Here is a 14,837-nt window from a genome sequence, read left to right as displayed (position 1 = left end):
TTGACTTTGGTGTATTCATTCCCTGAAACTGTGTGTACCAAGATAGTACTTTTGTCTCTTACTCTCTTGTCATACTGATTTTCTAGTTCAATCAGTGTTATTTTCTTTTAGATTGGAGATCTAATGCATTGAATTGGTGTTGTATGACATTTGAAAGGGAGGGCCGTAAAAATTTTGTGAGGTCAAGCTTGAAGGCCATGGAAAATCTTTGTCACCATGACATGAATTTCTTTTTTAACAGTCTAGAACCCCAATGTAGTATACCCCCTTAATCATCAATGACAAGATTATGCCTGTATCCAGTGCTGTTGGCTGCAGCTCTACATGATGAAACAGGTGTAACCCTGTAGCAAGTTCAAATACTTAAGAGTGGACCAACTGGAATCAGGTTTCACAACAGTCATTACGGACTCATTCAGTCCTAATCCTCACTTCAGACTCACACGGTTACAGGGGATGCCTCAAGGTACGGAAGTTGTCCTGGTGCCAAATACCTGAGCTTCAAGATTCTTAATGAAATCACAAGGAAGATCAAAGAGAAGACTTATCTGAAGTGTTCACTACAGACACAAGGCCTTAGCCAACATTTTTGTTACACTTAGTAACAGACAAATATAAATTCAACAATAGTCTGGGAGAGAACATTCTGCAACATTAACTGTACAACAGACAAAAGAAGTGGTTGAGTAAGTAGACAATAGCTACACATGTGATCACAAACATCCTAAGCTCATATAGATCTCCGTAAAGAAGGCTCATTTGAAGTGCTTGTAAACACACACCTTCAGAAGCTTTTTGAATGCACACATAAATAAGCACCACAACGGTTTGTGAGGGAAGAAACAAAATATAAAAAGCAGACAAAGTCACAAAAGACTACATAATATAACTGCAAAATGATGAAAAGGATCCCAAGTTGCAACCCCTCCTCTTTCTAATCACCAAAACAGTCTGAATGCTGACATTGGGGTCTTTGTAAACTCTTAGTACATCATAATTACTCGCAAGAAGTTGCATGATGTACTTAAGAAGTTTCTTTCTTGATTCAGAGACTTGATCAGTTTTGAAACTTTGAAAGTGATTTCACTTTTACTCAAATGTACACCAAACATTATGATCACAGTTGATTTTCTCAGGGGAAAAACACAAAGACAAAGTTTTTTTACACTGTTACAAACACAAAAGCACAATGTTTATTGGCAAATGCACAGGTGGCATTTCAAGCATTGAATCTGTTACAAACAATGCAGAAACAAAAACACTTTTGTGTCAAACAGAAACAATGCCTGTTAACCGCTGCTTTTGACAAAAACACCTGCAGTGCTCCAACAATTGATGTGATTATTCTCCAGTTACAACACACCTTTGCAAGCCTCTATAGCCACCACACTGGCCACAGTTTGGAGTTAACACCCATTCTAACCCTGGGCACCCAAGTTCACTCACCCCTGGCTTGTATGGTAAAAACCGTTACATTTGAACAAAGATATGTTCCCTCTGTCATTGCAAAATGGTAAATAAGATACAGACTGAGAGCAATCTATATTAAAGGTGTCAATGACAAAATGCAAAAACTTGTCATTTCATAGATGAGTGAGTAACATGCTTGTGTGTGTATACCTACCTACCTAGTCCCTTGACCTCCTGGTCATTGGGGGACAAGGTAGACATAAAGATGGAGAGTTGTATACTACGTATTTATGTCCCTATGGATTATATTGACACATGTATGTTATATGTGATGAGGAGTGTTAATTATTTTGGTGCACATGACAGCAATAAAACGCTATATGGAACTCATGATGAACAAGCTGCAATGTTGCACAAAGCTCTTGCCAAATCTAGGCCTAAGTCACACCTGCATTCTTACTAGGTAATCATGGAGTCTACCTGGGGGCTTCCCTGTGATGTTTACCTTTTAGAAGAAGGTTGTGTCATTTGTGTGTCAGTGTGCCAGTAGTTTTATAGTCTATACTACAGAAAGAAGGTCAGAAATTTTAGGTTTGGTGCAATATTTCTGTACATATATGACATTTGTGGTCGTGCACGTTTTGTGTACTACATTGTATCTGAGGATCACGTGGCAATAACTGTAGGTAGGAAGATAAGCATCCTTCTATCTCGAGGGTAATATTTTGGTCTCATGTTCGTGGACAGTGACATGAATGGCTTTAAAAAATGTTAAACTATATTATCAAAACCTGCACTGTTAGTGTTACCTTGATAAAATGTGGCCTTAAGACCAATAGAGTATTTCAAGGTGAAACAAAGGCCAAACAAATACAGAAACAAATCAACATCACATAAAATGTAATGCAGACATAGCTAATTTACATGACTGCTGTTTTACGAGCAGCATTACCTGCACTAAGTCTGACATATCGTCCCCCCTCATCAACCCTAATCCCCACTCATGTACCTGTCCTAGATCCTTCCTGTTGCCTGATTCACATGTGTACACCTGGTGCTTTTACTGTTGACCATACAGTTCTGTTTTCGTACTGTTGACTACAGTTTTGTCTGGCACTGTTACTGTTGTTGGAAATCAAGCATAACAGGTATTCGTGAAATTCAGTCACATTTGGTGTCAACAGCACACCTTTGTGTATGAACTATGCATTCCTCTTGAAAGCAGATTATACTGATTTCTACAAGGTCTTAGGAATGGACAGAGAGACATGGTATACTGAATGACTTTTGTTTGAAAAGTTTAATATGCAGATGAAAACATTCCCCTGTGCAAACCAATTAAATTTCTAAATAACTAGCTGATTGCAAATTTCAAGGTCCAAGTTTATGCATTTCATCACTGACAGCTTTTGGAGCGAGCTTAAACAGGAACCTCCTTGGTTTATGTTTTCTTCATGATGATTTTACCCATTGTTTTCATATTGTAGCCTGGTATCCTGGTATCCTCTCAGCACAGAAGAGACTTGGGAGCTTTAGTATAATATGGCTGGATACCAGGCTATTCATATTGTCCTTCTAAATTGCTGTGGTCTGCCCATATGATGTTTGTACACCAGGACACCCTTATCTCCAGAAGATCCTCATTTAGATGATAACGATCTCTGTCCAACAGAAGCCTAATGATGACTGATCACATGGAATATAGCAGTGTAATTATCTTGGGGCTTTCACTACTGATCACAAGATAATGGCAAGATAATGTTTCAATAAATATGACTGTGTATAATCGTAATTATGATGATTTCATGCATTTACATGTAGATCTATAATCATGATCGTCATCAATTCAAAAGGAAGTTGCTAGGAGTCTAGATAAATGTTAAGTTTGCTAGGAGGTCTAGCAAAATTTATCTGATTCAAGACAATCATACTTTCTTTCATAAATTTTAAAAATTTATTTTCTATTCTTTAAACTAGAGACCTCATCAATTTGTTAACGCTAAAACAATGTGTCAGGTATAACATATTATAGTAATTTATACATTAATAACATTCTAATGTCTTTGACCTAATGCCACACAAATTCATTAAAATTCATGTGTAAAGCAGGTCAAGACCTAGTCTCAAAACTTTCTTGGATCCCTTCCATAAGGGACTATACCTGTGAGACATCTCATGGTTTGTGAGAACTCCATTCTTTGGGTTTTCCCACCCTGAGAACAACAACAACCTAATTAAGGTCCCAAGATCAGGTAAGATGATAAGGGAAAACCTGGAGCCTGTATATCTCAACATCTTGACTGTGTATATTACGTTATACTAGTTAGAAGAAAAGCATGATCAGACTTCTTTAGGTTGCTCCACCCACAAGGGTTAATTCCTTGACTTCCGAGGAAAATGTCCTACACAAAATGTGGAGGTTAGAATACGTTCAATTGTTTTGAAACATTGTATTCAAGACATTTTAACAGTAATCTGAACAGTGTCATTTTAGCACCACTCAGAACGATGGGGGATGAAATGACATGTTAAGTATTATCCTTCTTACATCCACACTGTTGCTAGTTATAGGGCTGAATTTGGAGGGTGGGCCAAATGCACATTTCCATTGTACAAATGTATAACCTGTAATCGGTATTCTTAAACCTGTATGTAAAACAAATCCATTCGGCATAATCACGACACACAATCAAGCTTAGAGGGCACGCAGCAGCAGGTGATTATATCACTTTACATTATACATTAGTCAACTGCCTTGCCATGAGATCTACTTTATGAGGGTCTGCATGCTCTTTTACGTAAGGCGTAGGCAGCCAATTTTATTTCCCGTAATTCGTAGGGAAAACCATCTTATCTACGTAATTCGTAGCGAGGCGACCAAATTTAGCGTAATTGCCTTCCTTGATTTAGCGTAATACGTAGGGGGTTCTTTTAAATTCAGCGTAAATCGTTGTCGGAACTCCCCATGCAGACCCTCCTTTATCACTGACAGTTATGACAACGTGCTTTGCATTTGAAATGTGCAAGATAAAATTCCAAATGATTAACTTGCAAGATTATGATTACCACGTCAGAATAAATAAACATTGTTTGGTATATATCACACATATGCAGGAGTTTGTGTGTGGCCGTGCAGTTTAGATGAAACAGGTTTGCACATACATGTATACAAACACTTGAGGTGGCCTGACCTTGGTACTTACTATCATAAACAAACTAATTTCTTGTCCTTTTGTGTGTACCAAATACAAACATGTACATGTACACTATGTGTGTTCAAATGCTATTTGTGGCATGGGAAAAATGCTCAAACTGTAAATGATACACCTTTAAAGACCTAATGACCATATATTAAGTTGTTTAAAAAAAAACAGTATGAAAACAAAGAAGGCCATGGCTGATAATGATAGACCAGCGTCAATTCTGACACACATAAAGACAATGATTTATCCACATCTCCATCCCCTCAGCACAAGGCTGGGCTGGATGTGGATGTGGATGATGATTGACACAGGACTCCATCCCCCTTAGCACAAGGCTGCTTTAATTTAAAAGAACAAAAAAACAATGAGAGAAGGCCATGGCAGATAATGATAGACTAGTATGACCAGCATTTTCTTTTGATCATAGTGTAATAACAGACTGTACATATTCCTTAAGGTTTCCCAGTATTTTGACAAATGTCCTACATGTATTTGTCTTTCCTGACTGTTTCCCTGCCCATGTCCTGCATGTTAAGTTACCCATGTTATTCGTCCAGACCCCCCAGTATATGTTATCCCTCCATGTGCAATAGTACTCGACTGTACAAACACTAGTCTTAGTGGTTGACAAATGTACCATTGTTGTTGTTGTTTTTAATAAAAAATAAATAAGATACCCCCCCCCCCCCCCCCCAAAAAATGACCAGCATCAATTCTGACATAAAGACAATGATTCATCCACATCTCCATCCCCTTAGAACAAGGCTGGGCTGGATGGGGATGATCCATCCCCCTCAGCACAAGGCCAGGAGATGGATGAGATGAGAGTGGGGTAGCCTTCAGCACTCACATGAATTATTCAATAACTTGCAGCGCTATCATTTTGTGGTCGGGGATCAATCACCGTGCAATAGCTTAGCTGGTCCCAACTGGATATTTCCACACCTGTGTGTACATTGGGCCACTCCAATGTGCTTCCTTGGTTCTTGCCATTCAACAGTAAAACTTTGAAGCAAGGAGACATCATAAATATAGAGGGTTGGGAGGAAAGCTTGGTTCTGACTATATCAGCTCCCTGATACTGTGTGCATCTCTGAGGTACAGACTTTCATTCAGGCTCCATTTTCAGGTCAGGGCTCGAAATTCATTTTTGGGATTAGGTGCAGCTTAAAAAATTGGGTCCACCAAAACTTTTTTGGGTGCACCACTTAAATTTAGATAAAAACCTAATAGCAAAACTTAGTTACAAGCGTTCAAATTCTTAAACAACTTCCATGAGTCCATTACAGACATTTTTATTTCTTTCTAATACTTAAGATGTCAAGAATATGATGTATACTAGTATACTTGATAGCTTTCCATATATTTTTTATAAACCTAAGAAAATATTTGGGTGCACCCTGTGCACCCATTGAAAATAATTGGGTGCACAGTTCCAATTTTGGGTGCACCTGGGTGCACATGCACCCAGTATTTCGAGCCCTGCAGGTGGATCTTTCGACTTCTACTATAACTCTAAGAAACAACGAATTTCATCAATGCAGGAGTAGCCTCATCTTGCTGCAAACCTAATTTTTCCAGGGTTATGAATTCAAAGCAGCCCTTACTACATTTTATAATAAATTTCTTATAAAACTGTTACAATTGACTGTCCTTGCACTTTTGGCCTTTGCTGTCCTTGAATAAAGTGACAGCTGATTCTGCTTGGCAGAATAAAGTATTGATGTATCTAATTTTAGCTGAGAGAATGACACTGCGCTATGATGTATCTCCACTACAGGTGGCCACTCAGAGGTGATTTTGCAGTGTAACAACATTGTTCGTGAGATGGTGTTATTAAAGTAATTTGTGGGTTGGTGATATTGATCATACATGTTGTATGTATAGATGAATGGCCTCTCCACCATGTACTACATAAATGATGATTGTATCTGGGACAATTGTATATAAATCATTAAATGCACACAGTTCAGAGCAGATAGCTGCATCAAACATTGCAGCAGCAATATTCTGATAATTTCAAAATTTCATTGCATTCATAACTAACTGAAAGGGATGAAAATGTTCAAAGGTTTCCTTCCCTAATAAGAGATTTTTCATAAAATGGTGGGCTGTAATGCTGAAAGCCAGCTAATGACATATGAATAATCATTGGCTGATTAATAAAAACATTATTAAACAGTAATCAACAGTAATGAGGTCTTATTAAGACTCTTTCAGGATAAATCGCATGTCATCCTTTCCGAAGTTCTGTTATTTAGTGATTGAAATTGACAGGGGTTCTTATTACCTTTTCTCTAGCTAGCTATGATGAGTCTAAGCTATACTGAAGCATCTACATGATACATCAAACATCATGAAAATCCACCCAGAGCTTCTTGAGTTATAACTGCCAAAAACATAACTGCAAGCGCATGAGGAATTATACGCAGCAATTCAAATTGATGAGAAACACCACAAATTTATTATGGGGGTAATTTGGTCAATCATTTCTTTATCATTATTATCCTCTGGTATTAACCTGCCTTAGAAAAATTGAAGCAGTGCCAAGCACCTTGACCTTTATATCCTGCTGTGCAAATGAATCTATAGTGAGACGAACCACCACACTTTAGGCCACAACAGCTCAACCTCTTGTTTTTCATTTTAAAGAAAGCGTCTGAGGGAAAGCCTGTTCCTACAATTAGTATTAACGCTAGTTCACCTTTATCCATGGGATAACCTTTATCCATGTACATAAGATCGGAGTATTTAGGGATATCAAGTCCACAGACGGCTGTTTCAGTCTGACTGGAATGCTATGAAAAAATTGCAATTTGAAACCAACGTCTGTTGACTAGATCATTTTTAAAAGCAACGGATATAGGTTACCATGTGGATAAAGGTGAACTACCATTATATTCAGTTTCAGAGAGCCAGTATAGCTAGATACCAGTTTTCTTCTGTTGATATGATGTCCTCTTGCTTAGATTATACATGTACATAGGCAATTGGTGTATTCTTATATAGTCAGTATGGGAGACATGTACTTTGCCTGTAATGCCCACTGTCAGATTGTGTGTTCCTACACCAACTACAAGCTGTGCCAAAACGTTAACCTTTTCATCATGCAGAGGTTACCTGAAATATCTGGCTGTACACATGAATCTACTGTGATGGGAAACACCACACTTTAGTATGGGTAATATCCGGCCTGTAATCCCCAATGTCAGACAGTGTGTTCTACTGGCACTGCCCATTGGACAAGGGTCACTGCTCTAGCCACATGCTCATCTCCTCAGCATGCAGAATTACACCCTGTAGGGTAGGACTGATGTCCCACCACAGATTAACTCACACATTATATATAATATATGGAAATCAAAGCATGTACATCAAAAGGTAAAATCGTTGTGTAGGCAATAAAACAATCTGTGTGTTTGATAATAGTATATGTCAAGAAGAAAACCAAACTTTGGATAACTTTTGTGCTGTAGTCAACAAAGTAGTTATTTATTTTATTTACTAACCAGAATGGTCTACAAATGCTAAAATCTTGAATTATGGTAATGCCCAAAATCTACATTAAGTTGTGCAGAATGTGCAATGATTACGTCCTAGTCATAAAGAACTTAATTCTATTATTGGAAAATACAGGACCTGGTTTAAACTCAACCATGACCCACAATCCACATCATGCGGTATAGTATGCTATATAGAACGTCTCTTTAATGCTATTATTGATCCTAAGCCACTTAATTTATGAGAGTTACAAAAGAGATTATGGCAAAATTGTGAAGAGCTAGCCAGCTTAAGAAAAAAGAGGAGGATCTGGAGGGTTTAAAATTTGATTCTGCTAGTCTCGCATGTAGCTTTAAAGGCCAAACCGCAGCCTGCAATTCTTTTCAAATTTATGAAATTTAAAAAAATACATAACTATAAAAATATAAAACTTGTGGCAAGCCAGGAAATACCAGCTTAAAAAGTTGAATAACATAAATCATGATATATTATAAAAAAAGTAGAATAAATGATATATTACAGAAAACAAAAATAAAGTATTTAAAGTCCTAGAAATGAATGCTCTGTAAATAAGAAGGTTGGGTATGGTATGGTCTTGTTGACCCCAGATGGCTTTTGTCCTGTTAGAAGCCTATCAAAATTCATAGCTTTCTGCAGCCATATTACATGCCCCTTTCTGTGGGCTCTGCAGCAAATGAAACTCATCTTTTCTGGGGCAGTGGACTTCACAGTGTCAAGAGATGTCAACTTTGCATCAGCACAATCCTGCTATGTTATGTACCGAGACTGCACCAGCAAGGACGTCATTTGTATTCTACTAAATGCTCTCAATAAGTCAAGAAACAGGAGACACTGGTAGGTACCATCTAGGAGACACTGGTGGGTTACCGTACCCAGGAAAAAGTCTTAGCATGATAGAGAGGTCTTATTACATAAGCTTGTTTGAGGGTACATGGACTTACTTTCTTAAATCAACATGCAAACAATCTGTGGGGAAAGGTTGTGTTTTTGTACACACAGCTTCCGTGAGTGAATAAGTTAATTTCAAGTTCTCCCAATGTTTCATCCTAGCCTTTTGCTTTTTCCTCTTAGAAAAAGGAACCAAGCCCATGAACCAAGGAAACAGATTGGTGTGGCCTAAAATGAGACTCAAACTTTAAGCTGTACTGTCACTTTAATTGCAGGGAAAGACTTGAATTCTCCTCAATCAATCCTGAATGTACTTCTACCAGAAGACTTCCTGCCTGTAGTGATTGAATAAGACACCTGGCAAGTTTCCAGCATGGCCTCAACCCACAAGCCAGTTTTACTCACTATGAATATAAAGCATCTGTCCCTACAACTAGGTGTGTCTGCACTAAACAGGTCTTTGCCATATCAAATGATATTTGTAAAGTCAACTCTATAAAGGCCACACCAATTCATTTCTTTGATTTGTTTACATTTTAAAGTGAAGAATCTAAATCTTGAATTTGAATGCACAATTTATTCACTCCCACTAGTCCCAGGTGAAACTGTGTTTCCCTCAGACTTTGTTTTCATACTGATATTCCTCTTTAGCATTGTTTGCCTAAATTGAGACCAACCAAATTGAATCAGTGTGGCCTAATATGATTACTTAAGGTATTTCATTTCTACACAACATTTGTTCCTGCCCATTGCAGTAGTCAGACTGATATATGGGTCACGGCTAACTTCCTAGGTCAACCAATCAGTGCACATTCCCATGGCTGTTAGCCAGATACCCCTGAAAATGAAACAGTTGCAGTTTGTGTTAACCTAAGGTCTGCCATGTCCATTGATTTAACATGCTGTGTGTAAGTGTCACACAGTTTTGGGGTTGAATTTCAAACTTATCCAAATCTGAACTTTTCCTGGTACAGTAGATGCCAGTTGATTGCACAACGGATTAATGCACACTTCTGTTAACTGCATTGAATTCCAAAATCCAAACCAGTGTGGTCCAGCTGGATAACGTTGCATTATTGCACAAACCGGATAATTGCACGAAATATGTTGGCAAATAGGCTGCGCAATTAAATAGCTCCTACAGTATTTCCATATGATCTGTACAATTTTTGACACATATGGAAATTTTCAACAAACTACTGACAAACAATTCCTAGGCATGAAATAGTGACACCAGCAACCTGATAGTCAATCTACAAACAGATATTGACTCTGACAATTCTGATTGAAAGCTCAGCCTTGCTGTTAGCCTTGAACTGGAGACAAATTGTCTGTCGTTGTCTCATTTCAGCTGATAGCTGGCACATCATGCCACTGGTTATGTGATTTTACTATCAAATTTATTTCTGCTTGTCAACCAAAACATGGCGGGATATTGAACTTGCCCACAATCACATCATTCGGTTTCAGCTCAGCACATGTTTTTCTTAGGTCTGATACTTTGCCAGAAAAATAACATTTCCACTCATTTCTGTACTAATTACTTAATACGTATGGATCTATGCACACGGGAAAGGTTAAATATTTTGCATCTGCCCCATAATATCATGCTGTATCTACATGTACCACCTGTTTTTCTGATTTAATCCTGTGGTCACAGAGCTGTGCAGTGTTGCCACAACTGATTTGTGAAGTACTCTGTATTTGTCCTTATGGCCATGGAGAGCATCCCTTGAGCAGTTTCAGTGTCATCTTCACTACTGAGATGTACCATTCTTACAAATGCATTTATATTCAAAAGTATAGTATGATATGTTAAGTCTGTGATCAAAGATGTTTTAAATGTTTTCTTAGCTTTGTAGTGGCCCAGCATGCATATCTGTATAACATGTGTCTTAGCACAAGAAATGATTTGAAAATCTGAAATGCAAACAAGTTATGACAACACAAGAGCAGCTCTGAGACCACAGTGATATGAGAAAGACGGCATACTATAGTATAGTATAGTATGATACAGTCTGTGATCAAAGATGTTTTAATGTTTTCTTAGCTCTGTAGTGGCCTGGCATGCATATCTGTATAACATGTGTCTTAGCGCAAGAAATGATTTGAAAATCCGAAATGCAAACAAGTTATGACAACACTGGAGCAGCTCAGAGACCACAGTGATATGAGAAAGACAGATGTTCAGATGGCAGACTGGGAGTGAATGATGACTGACTACAAAAGGGGAGTGTTCCCAGCCTTATGTGCTGTCCTGTACAGAGCAGGATTTCCTTATGCGAGCATTAAGATAACCTAAGATGTAAGCATGCATTCTTCATCTATATAAGAAGACCTTTCTCATTTCGGAAACATGCAAACTGATGAAGTCATGCTATATCACACACAATTGTATTTCTATTATGTGTCTAAATGTGTCTACACCATATTTTGTCCCAATAAAACTTCATTCATTGTCAATGTCAAAGGAGAACTATGGCAGAACGAAACAGTAATGTTCCAAAGTTCTAATTATATTCAGCCACTATGACCATCTAATTTACAAGACAATCAGAAGTACCATTAGAACATGCTTTAATTCAGATAATATACCTTCTTTGTCAAGGTGTGCTGCAAAGTCATTCCTCATTATCAATGGTTCATTGTGTATTAATTTACCACTAATGTCCCTTAACATGAATAATAGAACAACTTTAATTCACCCCATCCCCAAGTGACGAAAATGCTTCAATCTTATTTAAGGTTTTCAGATCGGGTGCTTGTACAAAAGACTACTGTAACAGTACTGTAAATCTCAAATTTTCACAGTGCTTTTATTCCCAGTGACCTCTTCACCACAAAAATGCGCTTTTAATGTATTGCCACTGTCCTGAAGTATTGGTTCAACCAAGAGTTTCATACAAGATAAAATAAAATAATAGACAAAAGTAAACGCATTTAGTGAATACATAAACTTGTGCAGTCACAGCGTCATACAATTTTGCTATCATAAGATTTTCAAGGAGGCAATGAGAGAATCGATTGTCAACTGTGATCTATCAGTCTATGTCAACGTTTTATTTCCATCCAAAGACAGGTGAATTTTGTATGGCAACTGTCCTCAATTTGATGTCACAAGCTATTCTACCACATATGTGAAAGGGGATTATTCATAAGAAAGAACATGAGGCAGGAACAATGGCAGCTGTGCTCATACAGAAAGGGAAACCATAAGGCATATCTCAGATGATATATTCACAGCCTATAGAGACAGATGTTTGTAAAAGAAGAATTTACAATCAAACCATCCATTCTACTATAGAGTACTAATAAACTGCCAGCTATGATAAAGAAAAAGTGAACAGACCTGTTCAATTGCCTACTTTTTTCCATAAAATCAATCAAAGCTCTTCTTAGTTTGGGATTTACCGCAGCAAAATGGCTGCAAGCAGAACATTAATTACAATTTATCTACAAATTACAGATCAATTTATATTCAAAACCAATATATCACCATTTATCTTGTCATAGGATATCTGATTTGATATGCAACCAAAACAAGATACAGCAAAATGCAGCTATTTATTTTAACCATGGAGCAGGTATTCGAGTGCTTAATAATTGTTTACATCACATATTTACATGTATACTAGATTAGACACATAATTCTATAAGTGGTTTGAAGTTGGGAATGATCTTGTCAAATAATTGCTGAAAATACACTTACAACACTCTCAGCTAAAAGTTTTCTCTACAAAACATTATTTAGAAATATACCCATGATAGATCTATCCATAAAAGCCCAGTCTTTGCCATATTGGAAACTATCCCTGGAATGGAAAAGCAAATTATTCTATCACTTCACATTCCTTCAGTGCTTGGAGCATGTTGCCATTACTGTGCTGCTGATGAGGCATTGTTAATGTACGAGGTCATCAAGTCAACCGCTTCCCTAAAAGTGTCGGCATGCGAGAGGTTGGGCGGTGACGCATTTTCTCTCCAATATTCCTCCCATCATGGTAAGGTCCTGCCACTTCAGTGTTCTGGGCACTGTTTGGTAAGGGTAATTTGGTCCCAGGATGATTACACATGACAGGCTTTAACTACCCCCATAGAAGTGCATATGCTGCACAGAAAATTACTTCAGTCATGCTTCTCAAACACTATATGGTTAATACACTATCATTATCCCAATTCTGAAACACATTTTCTGACTGACGTAAGAATTAAAGGTCTTTTCAGTTCTTAATAGATAGACAAATTCCTTTAAATTGTTTGCTTTGGATTAACCCCCTTCAGCTAAGGTTACAAACATAGGTAATTTGTGGTGGCTACACAGTAAAGTAGCAGGGGTAAGGTTAATAGCAGAAAATAGATGATGTAGTTATAATATAAGGCTGTATGTTATAGTAGTTATAGTACTAATACAATTAACGGTAAGCTTTCCTCTCTTACCAAATGCTACCAGGTTTTGTAACTCAAAATGGAGCACTCTCTCCTTCCTTCAGATTGTGGACAGCAAGTTTAAACAAACTAAACTTTAAGTACATTATCTTTATCTTACACAGATTACGGACAGCAAATGTAAATAAACTATACTCAACATTATCTATATTTTACACCATCATCAGAGCCCAGGGCCACTGCATTTTTCACCCAGGAGTTCCCAACTGGACTATGCACAGCATATTTTCCCATGTGTGAAAGTCAGTAGTAGTTCCTCCCCCTCTACTGCCCATACATTTGTATTATCACTTCAGCCTGTTCCACACTGTGCCTATTGTGGTGCCATCTTATCGCAGGGCTCAAAATAAAATTCAGGAGAAGAAAACATTTTGGTGTACAACAAAAAGTAGAATGTCAACAACTCTAGTATTTTTTTGCCTCTCTTCAGAACTTGAATCTGAAATGCTAAAGCTAGTTTCAAAATCTAAACAAGTAAAACAACAACAGTGTCATTATTTTCTGACACTTGAAATGTCAAGAATATGCTGTATACTAGTGTACTCTAGTGCCTGACCATATACAATATCTAGGTGCACTGGTGCACAGTCAAAAATTGGGCATGCAGCTCCAATTTCGGATGCACAAAAGTGTGAATTTCCAGCCCTGGTGCCTATTGTTGTGGCACCTTATCGTTACCACCAATTTGCATGATTCTCAGCAGGGTGAGGCTGTTTCCAACCGATAATAGACTTGATCCATAATTTATCTCCGCACCAATACTGCCCACCAGAGTATACGTGCGTCGTTTGATTTGATTTGGATTGTAAAAATTAAAGACACACGGAGAGAAATTCAGCAGAGAACCTAAGTGTGGGTCTTTTAACTACGCTTCGAATAATCAGTGTTGAAATGTTTAGAATCTGAAGTTACACGCACTTCTGTTGCTAGAGAGAAGAGCGTGAAATTGGGTCATTTTTTCATATTTTGTCATCCCGAACTCATCTGGAGCGGGGAATATTGCGGCGCGATAGCATCAATCAGATCACCCCTGCACCGCGGCACCTCATTTCACAGTCTCCGCACGCACAAACTTGGCGATATGGAAAATGAAAAGGAAAGCAGATGTAATGCCTGGGAATTTTATGGGCCTGTGTTTTGTTTTCAATTTCCTGATGTCGGATATAAAATAGCGCAGCAGTTGTAATTTAGCTTTCTCTCTCCATGTAGCAAATGAAGCAATAAAGCTGATTAGCTGGCTACGTTTCAGATAGATTGCACAATGAAATCAAACTCTCTTTCTATCCAACACTAACTCTGGGTTAGATTCTCCCATGTTCAGAAACCTATTCTAGTAATTTCTACAGAAATGAGCCATTTGGTGGCCAT

The 14,837-nt window shown here is 37.8% G+C and overlaps 1 protein-coding gene across 9 annotated transcripts in view; it reads right to left on the bottom strand.

Annotated features, from left to right (window-relative positions):
• The window catches only part of LOC118422867 (protein F37C4.5-like), a 61,727-nt gene that overhangs the window by 45,033 nt on the left and 1,857 nt on the right, over nt 1–14,837 (bottom strand). The window lies entirely within an intron of this gene.

This window comes from Branchiostoma floridae, chromosome 9 (genome assembly GCF_000003815.2).
Source record: "Branchiostoma floridae strain S238N-H82 chromosome 9, Bfl_VNyyK, whole genome shotgun sequence".
Lineage (NCBI taxonomy): Eukaryota > Metazoa > Chordata > Leptocardii > Amphioxiformes > Branchiostomatidae > Branchiostoma > Branchiostoma floridae.
This window is presented reverse-complemented; position numbering and strand designations above follow the sequence as displayed.